General features: G+C 39.9%; 1 protein-coding gene across 1 annotated transcript in view; it reads left to right on the top strand.

Annotated features, from left to right (window-relative positions):
* FAM120C (family with sequence similarity 120C) overlaps positions 1 to 21,069 on the top strand; it is a gene marked incomplete at its 5' end in the record, with an annotated part of 1,286,378 nt that overhangs the window by 841,822 nt on the left and 423,487 nt on the right. The gene's annotated exons all lie outside the window — the stretch shown is intronic.

Here is a 21,069-nt window from a genome sequence, read left to right as displayed (position 1 = left end):
TTGGAACCTCTCAAGCACCTGCCTCTTGAAGAAGCCGTTCTCTCCTTTAACTGCACCTTCCTAAACATACTCAACTGTCATGACCCCCCTAGAACCATATACGCACCCTGGCTAAGTAAAGGATCCAGATCCCTACACAGAACCAGAGATAAAGTCTGGGAACAATATCATAAAACCAAATCCCATATAAATAAACAAACCTTCCTAGAACTCCAAAATAAAGCAAAAAAGTCTAGTAAAATTAGACAAAAGCAACTATTGTTACAACATATAGAATAAACATCAAAATAACCCTCAAAAATTCTGGGCAGCAGTTAACAATATATTGAATCCTGGAAAAATAGCCACTCCCACCCCAACAACAGCCAACAACTCCATGAACTTAGCCACTCAATTTAATATTTATTCACAGAATCAGTTCAGCAACTTGCAGTTGCCCAAACCAGCCCCAGCCACACCTCTCCTACCCCAAACCACAACAGTTTACACCCTCCAAAAAGCAACAACCAGTTTACACTAAACCCAGTCTCTACTAACACCATCAAAAGATGACTAAATAAACTTAAACCCACTTCCTTAGCTACCGACACTGTCCCTGCTGACTTCCTGCAAATTGCAGCAGTAGCAATCTCATACCCCGTATCCATACTTGTAAACAAGTCATTATCTGAAGCTTACGTCCCCACCATCTGGAAAATCTCTCACATCTTACCCTTACACAAAGGAGGTAACTCCACTGAACTAACAAAGTGTTGCCCAATTGTAATTCTATCCCCTGTCTCAAAAATTATGGAAAGGGTTGTATACACCCAACTTGTGGACTATCTCCTTACACACAAGCTCCTATCTAAAACCCAGCATGGTTTTCACCCCTCTCATAGCACCATCACAGCCCTACTGTCCTTTACTAACACAGTTGACCAGCATAGAAACAATGTTCAGTTTGTATCAGCCAAATTCCTGGACCTGTCCGAGGCCTTTGACATGGTCAACCACTTTGAACTCATCTATGTCCTCTCCTCCCTTAGCCTCAGTCATCCCACTATCACCTGGTTCCAAAGTTACCTAGCAGGGCGTCAACAGGCTGTCCGCTGGCAACAAGATCTTTCACCCCTTCTCCCTGTCACCTTAAGGGTACCATCCTTGGTCCTCTTCTTTTTACTAACCAGCTCCACTCGGCTACACCCCAGACCTCAGTGGTTCATTACGCTAATGACACCATCCTGATTTGTTCAGCTTCCTCCCTCAAAGACCTCCATACTATTACTCAAAATTCCTTCTTATCTGCTGAATCCTGGTTCACTATCTCCCAACTTATCCTAAATTCCAACAAAGTAAAACATCTTCTATTCTACCCAACCAGATACACCTCTCCATCCACAACCTTCAGTATCCTCTCTAAAAATAAAACTATTATCACCCCAGCAAACCATATCAAATTACTATGAGTGGAAATTGACAATAACCTGAAATTTGAAATTCTAATTGCCCAATACATTAAAAAAGTTAAAAAAAATAGGTCTCCTATATAGAAACAACACATTGCTGACAAATAACACAAAAGCCACCATTGCTAGAACCCACCTCCTCTCAACTCTCCTGTATGCCTCCCCAATCTTAACCACCCTCCGCAAGACAGATCTAGCCAAACTCGAAGCCTGTTAAAATAAAATCTCCAAGTTTGCCACCAGTGCCTCATACAAGTCACATCAGTGCTCATCACTTAAGCAGCTCAAGTGGCTTGAACTCCCTCAACTTCTTCTCTTTAATCAACTTACCTTCGCCCACAAAATATTCTATCAATCAGAAAAAAACTCTGCGCTCAAAGATATCATTCAGCCATATTCCTCCTCAAGACTCCTTCACTCCAGCAACAAACTACTTCTACATACCACCAAAGCTAACAATTCAGGAGCTGAATCACTTTTTTCCAACTACTTCTCCAAACACTGGAATAATCTACCTAACTCGCTAGTAACTAACTCCTCAACACTTCAATTTAAAAAATTTCTAAAAACGCAACTTACTAACACCTGTCTCTGCACCTGCAATTCCCCTGGATAACCTATTCCTCTTTGTCACTGTATTATCATTATTTTTACTCTACTAGCATGATCTACCACTAATGGCAGTTTCACTTTAACTGTACATAATCATTTGGATATATCCACTAAATGTAAACAACCATTTTTTATGTAAATTATGGTTGCTGTACTTATTTAGTCTGAAACCACTATCTTGTATGTATTTGCTTCTCAAATGGATGTATTTGTTACTCTTGGAGTTTTTCTCCCTGGGCCTCCACTGAAAAAGGAACTGTGTCCAGTTGGACTTTCCAGGTAAACAAATGTAAACTAAATAAATAAAATGTTCTTTCTTGTGGATCCCTCCTTGTTTGAACTTCTCAAGATGATGAAAGATACTCTAGACTGATCAGAAATTCCTTGTCAAATGCCTTCTCATCCCAGAAGTTGAAGCTTAGATCACTCCTGCTTTGGACACTTATGAGGTTTATAAACACCCTGTTCCTGCTCCTGTGTTCCTAAAAAGGTAGGTCATCTTTATAAGGTGGAACTGACTTCACAGTCCCTCTGTATTGGGTCACCTTTGGGCTATCCTTTTCTGAGATCCCAATCTGTGCACAGAATTCTTGCATTCTGTAGCATCTGCTATCAAGTCAGTCTAAGAGTCTTGACTTCATTTTTGAGGATGAGTTCTGCGAAGTTAGTAGCTGTTAAGTGTTTTGAAAAACTTGAACAGTCTGCTTATTTGGAGCAAGCCCTTGAATCCACAACACAGGTCAAGTGGATGAACTTGTGCCAAAGGGGTATTTCCATATTACTTCTTCCCTAGTGTCTCAGTGCTCACCTGCAAGGCTGAGGAAGACACTGTTAATCAGTTACCAGGAAACCTCTGCAGTATATTTATTGCTTTTGGAATTTACTTTACTTTCGTCCACCATCATCTCATTTATTTATTTTTACCTTTGTTTTGGGGGTAGTCATATGCCTCCTGCCAGTGCACACCATGTTGTCACCAACTAAGCAAGAAGAGAATGCTGAGCTCCTGAACCTTGCAGTCCTTTTCTTTGTTTACACTGTTCATGTCTTGATTATGTCATTTGTTTTGGAAAACTTCTGTTTTGGGTATATGTAAAATTCAAGCTTTCAAAGTGCTTCTAGTGCCACCAGCTCACAAAGCAAATCCTGGACCAGCACAGATCTTTTTACTTGGGGGGGGGGAAACATTACATCAATCATTGCATAAGTGCCAGTGTTGTAATCCTGACACCAAAGATGCAAACAGAAGAAGGTACCTCTCATGAGATGGCAGCTAGGAAGAATGCCTGTTGTAAGGATCAGCAGGTGATATCTTTCTCAACTCAATGTCTACTGCCAGAGCCACAGAAAAAAAAGAGAAAGCTATGTTGGACAAACAGTGGTCCCACCTTCTTGAAGATGTTTCTGTTCTTCAGATGTCCTCATGTTCCTCATGTTCCTAGTTGTGTCAACTGCTTCCTCTCAACAAGTGAGGGACCAGGATCATATTTGTCTTGCATTTTAGTGTATCAAGAGAGGGCTGCAGCAGGTGCACTTTACCAAACACCTCAAGGAGTCTATTCCAGGGTCTCTGCACTACCGCTTTCATGATTGAGCAGCCAATACTTACATGTGACTAGCCTGAACCCTTGTATTAACTCCTTGAATTCTTTACTCCAGTGAGCATTCTGTCCAGGCTACCAGGGTTGTATGACCCATATTGGGAAGGATCCATTTGATCTTTCTGCACCAGGATGGCTCAAATGACAGTCCCCAGGCACTGGATATTGGCTGTTCTGTGCCTTTTGAGACTGAAATTGTGGGTCCCTCAGCTATGAAAAATAAAGTCCATTTGGCAGAAAAGTACAGTAAGTCTTAAAATTCATTGCAGTGCCATCAAAGTTTTTTTAGCAGAGGACTTTGCCCCTGCACCACCCTGACATGGAAGTTGTGCTACCCAACATTTACTTACATAGGTTTATTCTGAGATTGGTGAAAAAAGCCAATATGCTGAGGTACCACAGCCTTAAACTTGGGTATATATTTCGTTTTTTTTCACACATTTAGAATTATTAATCCGAGGACTGCCATTGCAGTTCTTGAGCCTTTAACAAGAACGCCCTGGAGAGATCTACCACCATGGGTAATAGAGTGCACCTATAGAGGACTATAGGTTCATGTCAGTACCAGAGCCTGTACAAGCCGCTACTGTCCCCAGAACCACCTTTAAAGGGCACATCACCAAACACTTGTGCTCTGTTACCTTAGCTGTTTTTTTTTTTTTTTATATATTAACATCTTCATTAAATTGCATTTTAAACAATGATGTGGCTAGATGTACATTTAATAGGAAAAAACATGGTAACATTTCTTTCATTATTTTCATGCAGTATATGTATGTTTTCTTTTTAACAATTATCATTCAGTAAACATTACATAAATTGCTCAGTTCCTGACTTCTTTAAGCTTCACTTCTCCTCCTGAGCATTACTCCGCATGGAATATTCCCACAAATTCCATTTAATTGTATGTAATTTAATCCTTCACTTTCCTAAAAATCCCACCTCTGGTTCTTTTATATCCTTTACAATATTCGGCATTTCATTTACAGATGGTTTATATTTTGATTTCTCCTTACTAGTAATTGCTTTTCTTTGGCAGCCAGTAGCATGAAACTTAGTAAGTCCTTATTGTGTGTAGTCTATTCGGATCCTATGTACCAGCTCAAAAGAATCATCCCTTAGTTATAATTTTCTCATCTTTACTTTCTGACAAGTATTCTGTAGGGAAATTTTTAAATCTGCCATCCTGTTATATTTTCAAAAAACACGTTCCCATTTACCTTACTTCCCCATTACACATACAGCATTTGCTGTCTACCTGAGGAAAAATTCTCTGAAGTCTGTTTGTGGTATAAATATATTTGTGCAAATATTTCCCAGGAAAAATCCTAGGCATTCAGGACTTTGTTGCTTACTTGAAGCCAGAAATATTCCATTGCTCATTTGTAAATTGCCTTTCTAGTCTGTCTTCCCAGTCTTTTCTAACCTCCTCCAATTGATTCTTAAATTTAATGTGCAATATTTATACACCCTACAAATTATCCCCCTTTTAACAGCAGCTTCTGTTCTGATTTCAACTAAAAACTATACTAGAGCTGTTGTTTCACAGCTCCGTTGTTTGTTTTGCATGTACTCTTATTAATCCATGGTAGGGAAGGCCATCTCTAACCTTCAGTCAAAACTTCTCTTTGGCCTCATCCTAATGTGTATAATCCTTCCTTTAGTTCTGTACCCCTACTTGCAGTCATCTCTATGGATAAAATGTTTTTTTCTCCAGCTCCTTGTCAGCTTAGTTCTTAGAATACTTTTATCTAATTTTTGAATAGAATATTCTATATGGTGGTTGTTCTGTCTAAAAAATGCATCTAAAATGCTACTCTTTACTTATTTTGCAGAATCCACTGTTTCACTGATACCCACTTCTAGTTTGATTTATATCCTTTTGCTTCTGTTATGTATATGAGCCTTAACTTTGTAGCTGTGTTCCTTCAAATTGGGTAGCCCTGAACTACCTTGATGTCTTTCTGTTCTCATGTTGCAGTATTCATCACCAAACACTACAAACTGGACCTACAGATCTACAGCAAATTTTGCTAGGACAGTCTTGCATGGATTTTTGGAGAATACTTCCAAACCACCCTCTTCTTTTTCTTCTTCTGCTTCTTCCCTTTGAGCTGTAGCAGTCACCCAAAGGTGATGAATAGAAGGATATAGAATAGTTGTGTAAAATCTTAACCATAACCATACATGTCCATGTTGCAGTATTCTGTCCTTCCCTCCTACCCCCTGATTAGGCTTTGCTGGATAACTCGGGACTTGTGCAGATATCCTGGGGCTGGGGTCCAACTGGGGCATCCAGTTCTGAGGAAAGTACGTGCAGACATCAGTTATGGCCCACGCTCCCTACAGCCAACGTCAGACATTCCATGTAACTTGCAGTGACTAAAGCTTTTGTATACTGGATGGACGTTTGGGTCATAAGGTGGGGGCTAACTATGAATACTGCAACACAGAAGAAAAGGACATCTATGGTTATGGTAAGATTTTACACAATTATTCTTTCTGTAGGGAAGAGTCAACTTATGCCACTTAGTTCTTGCCCTCTTCCTCTCTCAAGCAAATCTGTTCAACCCTTTAATTATCATCTACAACTTCCCATCTGTTTGGTAAAAATATGACTGACTTGTTGATAAACCCAAAGGGATTAAAAATCTTTTCACTGGGTCTACCTTCCTGGCCATATCCATAACCAACAGCTTCCATTTTCTAAATGTTGTATATGTTTAGTCTGTTCCCACAAATCCTTACCTGCCATAACAGAATCCTTTTTCATTTGTGCACCTGTATACTCCATCTTATGTCCCCATAGATATGGGTATTGCTTGTGTGTATTATAGCTTATTGCTATGGCCTTTGTTGTATCTTGATTAATTTTATATCCCAAAAAGACTTGAAATTATCTCGAAATGTTGCACAAAACCTAAATGATCTTTATTGGATTTATCAAGTACAAAATAATCTCGTGCAATTAAAGCTAGCTTTTCCAGTTCCAGTTATTGCCATGGATTGGTGAGTTCCTTATTTTCTTTGCCACTGGCTCTAATTATAAAACAAATAAAAGAGAAAGAGCATGCCCCTGTTCAGTTCTCTGTTCAAAACACAAATTTTTTAAACACCTTTATTGAATTATCACTTGTTATACAAAAGTAATCAAACTGTATTAACAAATTAACATTAACAAACATACTTCACATATATTGCAATATTATAACCTAAGCAACATTACATAAATTATTCAATTCCTGCCCTCTTTTTAAACAAGGAGCATCTTTATTAAACAATCACTTATGACATAAGCAATCATACATTTATATAAATTAAAATAAACCACACCGACAATCCTAGTTGTAAGTACTTGACATCATAAACCATACTGACACACTCCCGGTTGCAAACATTATACATCACTTATAATATACCCAATCATTTTCAGTCAAACATTACATACCTCATTTAAGTCCTGCCTTCTTTTAAACCTCATTCCTCCCCTGTATGTATTGTTCCCACAATTCCCATTTTTCCTATGTAGTTTCTACCCTTTTCTAAAGATCTCAGTTCCAGTAGTTTTATCTCTGTTACTATATTCATTGCTTCTAATATAGCTGGGTCTAGATTTTGATTTTAATTTTCTAGTAATTGCTTTTTTGGCAGCCACCATAATTAGACACAGCAAGGCCTTACCATGTCTAGGCGGTTCTGATTCTGTATCATAGCTCAAAAAAGTTATCTCCCTCATCACACCAAGCCGCCCACCCAGCATCTGAAACAGTGCATCCTGTGGGGAATCCTTAAAAGTCTACCAACCCACCACACTCCCAGAAAATATGTTCCCAAATAACTCTTTCTTCCCCATCACAACTCCAACATTTGCTGTCTACCTAAGGAAATATTCTCTGGAATCTTCTTGGGGTGTAAAATATCTACGTAAACATTTCCAGTTTTGTTGTGTATTTGGGAGATATATATATATATATATATATATATATATATATATATATATATATATATATATATATATATATATCCTCCCATTGTATTGCTTATCCAAGGTCTTTTCCTAATCCTTTCTAATCTCCTCTGATTGAATCTTGCAGTTTTCATGCAATATTTTATATGCTCTACTAATTATCCCTTTTTTTTAATGGCAGCTTCTGTTCTAGATTCTACTAAAAACTCTACCAGTGCTAGTAGAAAGTAAAAGAAAGTAAAGGTGTAAAGTAGTATTTCATGTCGGAGTCCCCCAATAAATTCCAGATCCCTCTTGCATATTGTCTATATCTTTAATTGTAGTCATCCCTATCTGCAGAGTCTCCTTTCTCCATTCCCGTGTCGGCTTAGTTCTTAGAAAACTTTCTGCTGCTTTATGGATATAATATTCTGTACAATTATTATTATTCTCCTTAGAAACCTGCATCCAAAATCCCAGTCTTTTCTTGTTTCTTGAGCTTCCCCCATTTCAACAACATCCCTTTCCATTTTGAATTATAGTTTTGTGCTTGTAACTGTGTAACTCTGAAATACCCCTACAAATTGGATAATCCCAGTTCTTCCTGTTCTACTGGAAGAATCAGCTTGTCCCACTTGACTCTTGCCATCTTCCCCTCGCAAGTAAAGTTATTCAGCTCTTTATTAACTACTATCCACAGCTTCTCCTCTGGTTGATAAAAATATACATGATCTGTGTATAAGACTAAAGGGACTAAAAAGATTTTAACTGCTTATATTTTACTATCAATATCCATATAGTAAAACTTTCATTTTCTCACTCTTTTGTATTATCTTTTGTGTAGTCTCTTCCCACAAATCCTTATCTGCCACACCAAAATCATTTTTAATCCATACTCCTAAATATTTCATTTTCTCATGTCCCTATAAATACGGATATTGCTGAACCAGTTTGTGTGCGGGTACTTAATTTACCGCTGTTGCCTTTGTTTTAGCTCCATTAATTTTGTATCCTGAAAACATCTGAAACTGTCTCAAAATGTTGGTTTTGTCCGGTATAAAATAATATCTGCAAATATAACCAGCGTTTCTTGACTACCTTACCAATTGTTGCATCTTTCAGCTTATCCCGGTTAGGGGTCACCACAGCGGAACTCCGGTCCGCTAATGTTTGGTAGTGGATTTTTACATGCCGAGTTACCAGCCCTGATGCACAACCTTCAACGAAGGCACACCCATTCACGCATGCCTCCAGACAGAAGACGCTCTAGCTGAGAATCGAATGCGATAATGTCTTGCTGTGAGGTGACAACGCTACCGCAGCACCACTACCATTTTGACTACCTTACCAATTATATCCTTGAATTTCTAAGTCCATTATTTTCTTTGCCAGTGGCTCTAAATATAATGCAAATAACAAAGGGGAAAGAGGACACCCCTGCTTGGTTCCTCTGCTAAAGAAGAAATTATCAGAGAGGAGGTCACTCACTTTAATTTTCGCCTCCGATCCGTGATATATCTTCCTAATCATTCTTATAATTTTTTCAGGAAATACAAGTGCTTCCATTGCCCTGCTTATAAAGTCCCAGCTTACTCTGTCAAATGCTTTCTCTGCATCAAGACCCACCAACAGCAGTGGTATTTTCCTACATTTTACTTCCCTGTAGAGCATCAGTGTTCTGTTAATGTTGTCAAATGTTTGCCCCCTCCACAAAACTACATTAATCCTTATCTCTCAACTTTGGCATTACGTTAGTTATTCTTTTAGCCATTATACACATGAACACTCTGTAGTCATGGTTTAGTATTGAAATGGGCCTATATGAAGCTGGGTCTGATGGATCTTTACCCTCTTAATGTATTACATACCACTGTTTTCTTCCAGGATATTGGTACTTCTCTTACAATACTGTTAAACAAAGTCTTCCAAATCTTCAGTTTTTTCCATCCTAGCTTTCACAGGAATACCATCTATTCCTGGGGACTTTCCTTTAGATTTGTTGTACATCACAATTTTTGTCTCCTCTTCTACTATCCTAACTGTTAGTAATTGATCCTCATCTACCTCTAACCTTGGCATATTTAATTCTTCCATAAACATTTCCATTTGTATCTTTTCTTGATTTCCATATTTCTCTGCTTTATGCAGACTTTCATAGAATTTCTGAAATATTTCTAATACCTCTACAGGATCTCTTGTTAAATTCCTTGTTCATAGGTTCATAGGTTCATACTAGGCTATCTGCCCTAGGGCATTTATAAGCCTAGCCAGAGTGTGTGTGGCTTTCACCACCTCTTAGGATGAGAATACTATACCCATTAGTTTGCTGTGCCTCTGTCCAGCAGTGACACAGAGATGATTCCCGGGGTAAACCTACGATCTCCCATCCACTCGTCAAGATTTCTCTTGAACAGAGTCAGTGAGGGGCTCTGCCTCACATGGACTGGGATTCTGTTCCATAGTGTAGGGAGTCTCTGGGTGATGAATCTGTCCCTCCAGCACGTCCTGTTTATGTCCGTGTTGAGGTTTAAGTCTCTTGCTCTCATGGCTCTGGTGGATTTGGATTTTTTGAGGTGGAGCATGTCCATTAATTCCGGGTTGGACATGGCCTTGTATGTCAGGCACAGATCACCTCTGAGCAGACGGTATGCGACTGAATAGAGCTGGAGTTTCTTCAGTCGGGCAGCGTATGACATATGTTTGAGCCCCTTTATCCTTTTGGTGAGGAACTTTTGGGGTCTTTCCAACTGCTGCAGGTAAGGTACATTCCGAATGGGGCATTGTACTCAATCATTGGTCTGATAAGTGAAGAGTACAGGGGTACAATGACCTCTCCTGATCTGGATGTGAATCCCTTCATGATCAGGTGGGCAATGTAGAAGGTCTTCCTAACCACTTTGGCAATGTGAGTGTCAAAAGAGAGGTTACTGTCAACTTGGGTCCCCAGGTCCCTGATAACTTCTTCCGTGTTTAATGGATTACCACCTATGTGGTAATTAGGGGTTACCTTGTTTTTCCCAAAGGGTATGACTATACATTTTTTGGCATTTAGCTTAAGGCCATGGCTCTGGCACCAGTTATCCATTTCTATGAGACCTCTCTGGAGGATGTCTGTGTCTGATGGAGTGTCAATTATGGTGCCCAGTTTGCAGTCATCTGCAAATTTTGTCAGCCACAATCCCCCTATGTTTGCCTGCACTTCAGAAAAATAAATGCCGAACAAGAGGGGGCCCAGGACTGAGCCCTGTGGGACACCGCTTGTGACCGGCTTAGAGTCTGACATGGCACCAGCAACTCTAACCCTGTGGGTTCTGTCCTTGAGCCAGTTTGCAACCCATCTTGTGACATATGGGTTTACATCTAAGCTGGTGAGCTTTTCTATGATGCCCGAGTGGGGTATTGTGTAGAACGCTTTTGCTAGGTCAAGTTAGGCTGTGTGAACTGCCTTACCCTCATCAGTGGCCTTAGTGACTGTTTCGAAAAAGTCGACCAAGTTCAAGAGGCAGGATCTGCCCTTGACAAAGCCGAATTGGGTAGGATCCAGTGTCTGTAGGTCCCCAATGTCTTTATTTATGAGTTCCATTATGATCCTCTATATAGCTTTGCAGACAAGGCTCGTCAAGCTTATGGGGCGATAATTTCCAGGGTCCGTAGAAGCACCGCCTTTGTGGAGTGGGACCACAGTTGCCGTACGCCATTCTTTGGGTACGTATCCTGTAGTAAGGCTAAGATTAAACAGCAGCCTTATGTGTGGGTTTAGTTCCTCATTGAGTTCGTGTAGCACACAGCCGGGGACACCGTCCGGTCCCATTGATGCTGTGTTTTTTGCTTTAGAGAGAGCAGCTCTCACCTGGGCGTCTGAGATGTTTGGGAGGCTAGACTCTAGTGGGATAGATATTTCTCCTTTTGGGGGGGGAGGGAGGGGAGAAATTAGCACTGAACCTGTCTGCCAGTATGTTGGCAATGTCTGTGGGTTCAGTGATTTTTGTATCATTTTGGACTAATTCTGAGCATATCTGGGAGTTTCCACCCAGGTTTCTAACATAGCTAAAGAAGGCCTTATGATTGTCTTTTGTGTCTTTAGCGATTTTTCTCTCAAAGTTGGCCTTGGATGATTTTATGAGTGATCGTAGTTTTTTGCTAGTATTGATCACAGATGCCTTCCCTTTTAGGGATTTTGCTCTGTCATGTAGTAGCTTTCTCCTCTTGTTGTAGAGTTTGTTTATGGCTGGGGTCCACCAGACCAGGCGCCTGCCTTTGGTGGAAAGGGTCTTGATTTTATTAGGGATTGCTTGATCCATACATTCCTGGAGGTGCTTGTAGAAGGCATTTGTAAGGGTTTCAGCAGCGTGGGTTGTGGTTTCCACTGGCTCGGGGGCCTTGAAGGATACCACTCCAGTCTTAAGAAGTGTGAAGTTTGCTTTTGAGAAGTTCTTCACTGTGGTCTTTTTTGCTGGGGTTGGGGGCGAGATGTGGATCTCCAGTGAGATTAATTTATGGTCTGATCTCACCAATGAGGGATATACTTCCGGTGTGGAGCATTTTGTCCCCATGTTTGTGATGATCAGGTCTAGTATATTTTCTCCTCTTGTGGGAATGGTGACTAGTTGTTCCATAGCATTTGAGTTTATTAACTCCAGGAACCTTTGGGCTAGGGTGTTGGGGCTTGAGTAATGTTCCCAGTCTATGTTTGGGTAGTTGAAGTCACCCAATATGATGGTGTTTGGAGAGACATTGATGCTCTCCAGTGTCTTCAGGAAGGCTGTGTGGGTTTCCTGAGTTTGAGAGGGTGGTCTGTAGCATGCTACAAACTGTAGGGCAGTTTTACCTATGGTTAATTGCACCTGGATGGTCTCCGATGCTTCGTGCGTTGCCACTAACCTGGAGGTGTGGGTATCCTTTATGAATATGGATACTCCCCCTCCTTTTGTGGTTCGGTCCGGATTTTGGGGCCGGAACGCATGATATGAGGTATAACCTGACAGTGCTGGGGTGCTCTCAGGAGCCTTGAACCAGGTTTCAGTCACAGCACAGACATCGATGTTCTCCATACTGAGGAGGGCTTCGAGGGCATGCATCTTGAGGTTTAGACTTCTGGCATTGAGCAGTATTACCCTTAGTTTTTTCCATTTTTGTTTTCTAGGGCGGTAGGTTTATCATTTGAGCCTTGCCTAAAAAAGGCACTATAGGGGTGGCAAGAGCCTTTGCCAATATCTGGAAGCCCAGGGGTGACAGGTGCAAGCCGTCCCTTGCGAAGCAGCATGGCTTGTCAAGCATGTCATCCCAGGCAGACAGACATTGGATCCCCTTAGAATGACACCAGTAATTAAGCCAATTATTAAAGCTGATCATTTTGTCTCTGTATTGTGGCATCATTCTTGGTGAGGGTAGGATACTGCTCAGGGTCAGGGTCATACCGGCCTGGGCTACATAATCTGAGAGCTCCTCTATGTCTCTTTTCATGTAGTCCAGGGAGGTACGTCTCAGATCGTTCACACCGGCACGGACAATGACTGAGTCATACTTGTACTTGCTGTGGAGTGACCTGAGTGCTTGTGTTATGTGGCGGATTCTAGCACCCGACAGGCAGCTTACTGTGATCTTTTCCTTGTTCAGTCTGGTGAGTGGGACGTCATTGTGTCTGACTATGGAGTCACCTATAACAAGTGTGTCTGACATTGTGTTTGGCCTTAAGGGCTGTGACTGTTTAGCACACTGACTTTGAGAGCTATGTGTTGCATGTGTTATGTCTTGAGGTGGCAGTTGCTTGGGTGTCTGCTTTGGAGGCCTCTGTAGTTTTGGTAGATTTTTGATCAGTGCCTCAGAGTATGTCTTTGTGTGTTTGTGTGTTTGTTTTGCAGTTGTGATAGTTCTATGTGAAACTAGGTTTGTGGTGTGCGTGGTTTCCTTCTCCTCCTGTCTGGTCTTGCCAGTCCTGAGTTGAGAGAGCTCAGCCTCCAGTTTGGCTATATAGTTGCATCTCTCACATGTATTTGTGTTTTGTGGGAGAAGGAGTGGGTTGTCTGTGTACATGAGGCAATCGTAACAATGCCTCAAGATGCCAAGATTCACCAGCTGAACAGGAGAGGACGTTAGCAACTGACCCTTCGACATGCTAGAAAAAGTTTGCTGTGTAACTGAGTCAGAAGGGACCTATAGGGAAATGGGTACTCAAGGGGATTGTAGGCTAATGTAGTACTTTGTTTAGTATATAAGTACTTTACCTATATAAAAATGCTTTTAGGAGCAAGTGCTGAGCTTTTGAGATAGAGAATAGACTGTTTAGATTGCAAGTAGAGAAGTTCTAAGGTAAAAATTGAAGAGCAGACTTTACGGAGCCAGAAATAGTTTAACCTTGTTTAACCGGCGCTGCCCGATGGTGCTCTATGGGCAACTCCGCGCTAAATCACACAAAAGCGCTCTAAAGCGGGCTTTATAGCAGGCGGTTGAAAAGAGCTAGGAATTTACCCAAAATGGCCAATAGACTACAATTTTCTGGCTGGAACCACTGCTCTAGGGACAAATAGGCTGCTCAGTGCTCCCCACTCCCACTGGTGAACAAACAGCCCTTGCAGGTCTAGAACCCAGCACCCTCTAGACTATAGTCACAGCACTTAACCACTAAGCCATCTGAGCCATCTGAGCTGTTATAGGCTCCCTAAGTCTGATGACAGCCCTTTCTACTTTCTGTTGCCTGAGCCATTACGTTAAAGGTTTTTGTGTTCTACTGTTACTATAAAAAAAAACAGTTGCTTAACAGCAATTTTTATAAGCTGTTTCATATTATTGAGGTAATCCCTTATTTTCTGCTTGGCATTCTGCAGTTGATTCTCTTCTTGTTCTGTGAGATTCCCCTTATTTTGCTGTACTTAACGTTTGTCAGTCCCTCTAAATAATTCTTGTTACTTCTTAACCATAGCTCCTTTTCTTTCATTTCCACCCTATTTTTAAACTCCACCTTAATTTTTATCCCACTCCCTAGCTATATTTTCAGAAGAAATTTCTATCCTCTCTAATAGTTCCTGAATAATCTCCACTACCCATTCCTTAAATTCCTCTCTTTTCAACAGATAGGTGGGAAAGCACCAGTGTATCATTTTTATTTCATTACCCTGTGTTTTTATTTTAGTTATTATTGGTGCATGATCTGAAATAGTTATTGGGTGCATGTCAAGACCTTCGATTAAATGCACGTGTTCCTGTGAAATGTAAATTCTGTCTAGCCTAGTCCAGTTTTTATACCTTGGGGAATAATATGTAAATTCACTCTGAACTCTTCTTCCATACCAAATATTTTCATAAACTTCTTCAAATTCTACCCTCCTTTGTTATACTTTATCTTCTGGGGCCCCCCAGACACATATTCACTGTTGCAAATCACATTCCAGTCCCCACCTATAAGTAGTATTCCTTGCTGAAAACTGATTATTTCTTCCAGATTGTTTTAAGCACCATTATAGCAGTTTTAGGTGGAATGTAAGTACATGGCAGTGCAATCCTCCTCCATTGCCAGTAGCCCCTTAGCACTACAAAATCTGCCATTATCTTTTTTATCCTCTCCTTTCATTGTTAGAGCTCCTGTTGCAATTAATGTAAGTACTTTTGTTTTCATTTGTCCCAGGTATTCTGCTGAATAACCACCCTGAAAACCTTTCTTTATCAAATTCACGTGTTCAGGTCTAAGTGTTCTCCTGTAACATAGCTGTTTGTACTCTACATTTTTAATATAGTTCACTACTCTTTCATTTTTGTATTTATCTGTGAGACCATTGACATTTAAAGACATTGCAGAAAGCATTGTTGCATTAAAAAGTTATTCCCACTTTTTATGTATAACATCTTTTTGTTAAATATAACTCCAGCTTTTGTGTTGCATGCTTACACTGTTTGACATGTTGTACTTTTATACATTTGTTTCTTGTCATATCCATTTGAGCCTATGTCACAGCTTAGAAAACTTTTTGTTTTATTGAAAGCTGTTGAAAAAAAAACACCCCAATACCCCCCTAAAACCTATTAACATAATACTAACACACAAAACTATGTACATCTTCAAATGCTGAAGTTTTACCCTCCTAATAGGAACAGAAGTCCCAAACTGACAGCCACACTTGGACTTGAGTTAACCTAAAAGAAAAGTTAAACATGCTAAGATGTATGATGCAGCTTGTGCTTCTGCTAATTGCTAATTGGGTTTGAATTTCTTTATAGCTGTTCCAAGTGGGAAAACCCAGAATGCTTTCAGAGAACATTATCTCCTAGTCAATTTCTCTTAGTTTTTTTTTTCTTCAGCCAATCACTCTCCACCAGACTGTAACCAGTTTCTCTTTATCAGATTGTCTCCATGGAAACATGTCCTGCTGCAGATTTGCTACTGAGCATACACATATTTGCAAGAAAAAAGCCTCATAATATTCTGTTTTGTTTTTCATTTGCTTGTTTTCTCTTAAAACTTGTTACTAAATCAGTCTAAGGTCCTTAATCCAGTCATTTCCCCATACAAGAATGAGGAAAAAGCACATTATTTTTTCTTTTGTCATGCTCTTTTAATCAGGCTTTTTTTCATTGCATTGCGTTCAAACAAACTTGTCAGAGAGGATCCCTCCCACCTTAATTCATGCCTCCAGTCCTTCATATATCCTGTTAATTAACCCTTTTGTTCTGTCGGAATATGTAAGTGTTTCCATTGCCCTACTCATAAACTCCCAGTTGAATGCTTTGCTTGCATCAAGGCCCACTGACAATAATGGTATTTTCTTATATTCTGCTTCCTTCTGGCTCATCGTTGTTGCATTTATATTGTCAGATATTTGCATTCCCCTTTACAAAATCACATTCATCAATATCTATACATTTTGGCAGCATGTTTGTCATTCTGTTAGCTAATATAGATATAAACACTTTATAGTCATGTTTTAAAATTGAAGTGGGTCTATATGAAGCTAAGTCTGCACCGTCTTTCCCCTTTGTGTAGTATGGCTACCACAGCTTTCTTCCAAGATATAGTTAACCCCCCACACACACACATTTTAAAGTATTGTTACAAAACAAACAAAAAAAACTTTACAGATCTTTTATCACTTTCTTCACTCTCAACTTCCAAACTTAAACATGAATACTGTCTGTTCATGGAGACTTCCCAAACACTTAAAGTTTTATGTCATCTCATCCTGTCTTAGCTATTCATTTTTGAACCTCATTTTCCTCTAACCTTTGCATAACTATGTCTTCTGTGAATATTTCTAGTTGTGCCTCTTCTTGGTTTCCACATTCTTCTGCCTTGTACAAAACTTCATAAAATTTCTGAAAAGTGCCTAAATACTTCTATAGGCTCTCTGGTTATTTTTCTTGTCATATGCTACCTAAGTGTGGAGGCAGTCCTTTATACTTTATTTTCCCAACATTGTGCTAAAAGTTTTTGCATTCTGGAGTTGTTAGAAAAATACTTCCTAAATACATCATATTGTTCATATACTACTATATTTCCCCATTAGCAGTCTGCCACTGTTACTGCTCTTCTTCTGTGAGACCTGTGCCATAAATTACTACTGCAGGTCAAAGAAATTACTACTTTGACTATGTTTAAGGCTAGTCTTGATTGGTTGAGCAAACACAAATTTATACTAGGAATATCATTCACAGTGATGCTGATTTTGTGAGTTAAGCACTGTAAAGTGCTTAAAGGGAGGCACAACCTTGTATGTGTGGCTAGTTAAATACATAACTGGCTATCTTATGGTCCTTGTGCTTGCTTGCCTGGTATTGTTCTTATGTTTTTCAATACTTTAAGCTTTGTCAACCACTTTAATTCTGATTACCTTATCTCCATATCTCTTTCCTTTTCTCTTATTTTTGCCTTAAGTGTTTTCATTTATCCCACTCATTAGTTAACTTTCCTATTCTCTTATTTTTGCCTTTTTAAGTGTTTTCATTTATCCCACTCATTAGTTAACTTTCCTAAAGTAATTTCTGTCTTCTCTAATAACTATGACATCATATCCACTGCCAATTTATTACATTCTTCTCTTTTTAACACGTAAGTAGGGATGTGCCAGTGTCTCATTTTTGCATTTACCCTACATCTTTATCTTAGTTTGCATTGGTGTGTGATGTGATATGTTTATTGGATGGGTCTCAAAGTTTCAGTTTAATATTCATGTTTCCATGAAATACAATTTCAGCTGAATGTTCACTCTAAAATCCTTTCTTTGTCAAATTCATGTGCATCTCCTGTAGCATTGCTGTTTGCATTCTATACTTATTTCTTCTGTACTGCTTCCTTTTTGTCTATACTTGCAAGCTCACTTACATTCTTTATTAATACAGACAAAGTAGAAGCAGTCATTCTTATAAAAAGCTATTACTCCCACATATTGTGCATGCCATTTCTTTTGAATAAGTTTATAGGCACTTGAAAGATTGTCAGGCTTATCTCTTGTGTAGTTGCTTACACTCATCTCTATCCAAGTCCATATCACATTTCCCAGACTTTTCACTTCATTACAAAACACTTGGGAAAACAAAAAAATTAAATACATTTTAAGGAATAAAAATCCTCTTTTTTTTCTTATTGCAAATACAAGTAACTATATACACTTTCCGAACAAAGCCTCATCTACAAAGCTGTGTGACGTATTATAGCTGACCTCCTAAACCATAGAATATTATTAGACTTGACCCACAACAGTTTGGCTTTGAGTGTGTCGATCCTGTATATTGAATCTGGTAAAATTCTTTGAAAAGGTTATAGAGGCTGTAGAATGTGACCATGCAGTTTATTGTGGTATATATTGATCCGGCAAAGTCCTTCATCACCATTTCAAATACTGGCTTCATACAGAAGATACACACTTCAAAAAATGACCTGTTTATAGTACGATGGATAGCAAACTGGCTGAATGACAGAACCTACGCAGTGCAAGCTGCATGTGCCTCAGAAAGTATGAAAGTGACCAATAGTGTCTTTCAGGTCTCAGTGCCGGAACATCTCCTTTTCAACATTTACTTCTCAGATGTTGAAGCAGAGACAAATACCTCTGGCTTACAAAGTCTACAGATGACTTCAGATTGGGGATTGTTGTTAAGTCACTCTCTAACTCCAAAATCCTCGAGAATTAACTCTCCTTAGTAAACTCTTGGTGTACTAAAATGGGCTCAAACTAAGTGCTAAAAAGTATAGTGTTATTACTTTTGGCAGACAACCCCTCCCCTCATCATCTTTTGTAGACAGCACACTACTACAAAACAAAAATGTAATTAGGAACCTAGGAACTTAGGTTGAAAACTCCCTCTTTTTTTGACCAGTACATGACAATGGTTGTCATGAAATTGTTTTATCTGCACAGCTGAATGCCAAAGAAATATCATCATGGTGTAAAGTAGTAATCACCCCCTTTATACTCGGCATTGATCAGACCAGTTATTGAGTACACTTACTCCTTTGGGATATATCTCATTAAACATGTCAAACAATTAGAAAGACTCCAAAGGTTCCTAACCAAAAAGTTCACAGGCTTAAAGTCTCTAAGCAACCGAGAGAGGCTGGAATCCCTTTATTCAACCGAGAGAGGCCGGAATCCTTTTATTCAGTGTCTTATACACTTTGGAGGGGAGATCTCTGCCTCACTTACCATGCCAGTAGAGACCCAGTTGGACTGGACCTCATACTTTTCCGTAAGTCCAGTATCTCCACCAGTACTAGAACCATTCTAGAAATCTTCTGGAGATATAAATAAATACAGTGTAGGGACGATTTTATAACCCAGTGTCATGGCAGTAAGCTTTTCCTTTTCACCTGACCCATTTCTAGGCCTGACGCTTTAGAGTTTTGCTGAATAAGCTTAATGATCTCCCTGCATGTAAGACTCTGTCCTCTGTGCCTGTTGTGGGATGTTATGTACTCCTATAATTTTGACTTCAATGATGTCTTTGCAGGGGCCATGGGTTCTGCTATTTCCTTGGGGAGGATGGTGTGAATGATTGCCTTCCATCAAGGAGGATCTCAGAGTAGGAACTAGCTCTTGGATGCCCATTTTTGGGGTTGGTGCTCTTAAATCAGCGTGCCAGGGTAAGGTCAGTGACCTTATCAGAAAGAGGCAGGCTCTTATCTTGGTAAATGTTCCATACTGCCATTTGTACTCCTTTCTGTGGTAGACTTGGCCAGTCCCAAAAAAGGAAGAGGCCTTCTCAACATCAGAGAAGGCTGGTAAGGATCACATTGTCTTGTCCCTCTCTGGTAGTCCCAACTCATTTCTGATCAGTGGGTCAAACTCCCCATGGAGGGGGCAGCTGTCTTGAATTCTCCCCAGCTAAGAGAACCTTCACAAAGGACTTAAGGATCATGTGTGTCCACCTTAAGCTATGTCTTTGAGTTCATTGCTCCTTTCCCAGAAAGGGTTCCACTTGTATAGATCAACCTGTTCCAACAGATCTTTAGGGAGAGATCTAGCCTGTATTAATGAAAGTGTCTACATAGGCTGTATTAGTACTGGAAGAGGGACGAGTTCTCTTTTTCCAACTGTTCCAGATTGTGGAGCAGACAAAAGCTTGCTGTTGCATTCTGAACCTCAGCACCTTCAACCAACACATTACATGCATTTGATTCTAGATAATTACCCTGCAGAGGGCCATTATCTTGCTTCCACAGTGTGCTTGAATACTGTCAGTGGACATAATGAATATCTTTTGGCACATCACTGTTTGAGGTTTGTGCAGGAAACTCTTCCCGGCCATTGTGGGTGAACTTAATTTCCAGTGCAGTATTGACTTTTGAACTTTCCTTACACATGCAGTCTTCACTAGGGTGTTAGCTATGGTGGCACAGAAGCAATGCTAGAGAAGGGTCTTCTGTTGTTCTCTTATTTAGAATAATGTCTCCTATATCAGCAGATGCTCTGCTGTTATTGTTTAATTTGGATTACTGGCACCTAGTCTCCCCTCTCAGGGATTTGCTGGAGGCAACCCTACTTTGGGTACTGTCATAGATGAAATTAGGCAGCACAGCGGCACAGTGAGTAACATTGTCACCTTATAGCAAGAAGGTCTTCAGTTCAATTCTCAGCTGGAGTACTTTCTCTATCTGCATGTCTTCCCTTTGTTCACTTGTGTTTAATCTGGGTGCTCCAGTTTACTCCTGCAGCCCAAAGATATATAATAGGTGGATTTGCAACTCTAAATTGTCTATAGATGTGTGTGCAGTGTGTGAATGATATGGAAGAAAGGCCTTGCAGTCTACTTCCATTTGTTACTTACCTGAAAAACTCTGGATGGAAGTGGCTGTTCATAGTACCAGTGTAGGAGCTGGATGTGACTCAACAACCCTGGATGGATAGATGCAATTCCTGTGAAGGCCAGTCACCATAAATTAGAAGTCTTCTTTGATTCCAGCTTATTGAGCATCCTTCATTGGGGAGAAGTTGAATTATATCATGTGTTTGCCATTTCTACACTTGGAGAGTGCTGA

The sequence above is a fragment of the Protopterus annectens genome, chromosome 8.part0 (assembly GCF_019279795.1).
Source record: "Protopterus annectens isolate FY-2018-M chromosome 8.part0, PAN1.0, whole genome shotgun sequence".
NCBI classification, from domain to species: domain Eukaryota; kingdom Metazoa; phylum Chordata; order Ceratodontiformes; family Protopteridae; genus Protopterus; species Protopterus annectens.
Note: the sequence above shows the minus strand (reverse complement) of the source record. Positions and strands in the feature narration are given on the sequence as shown.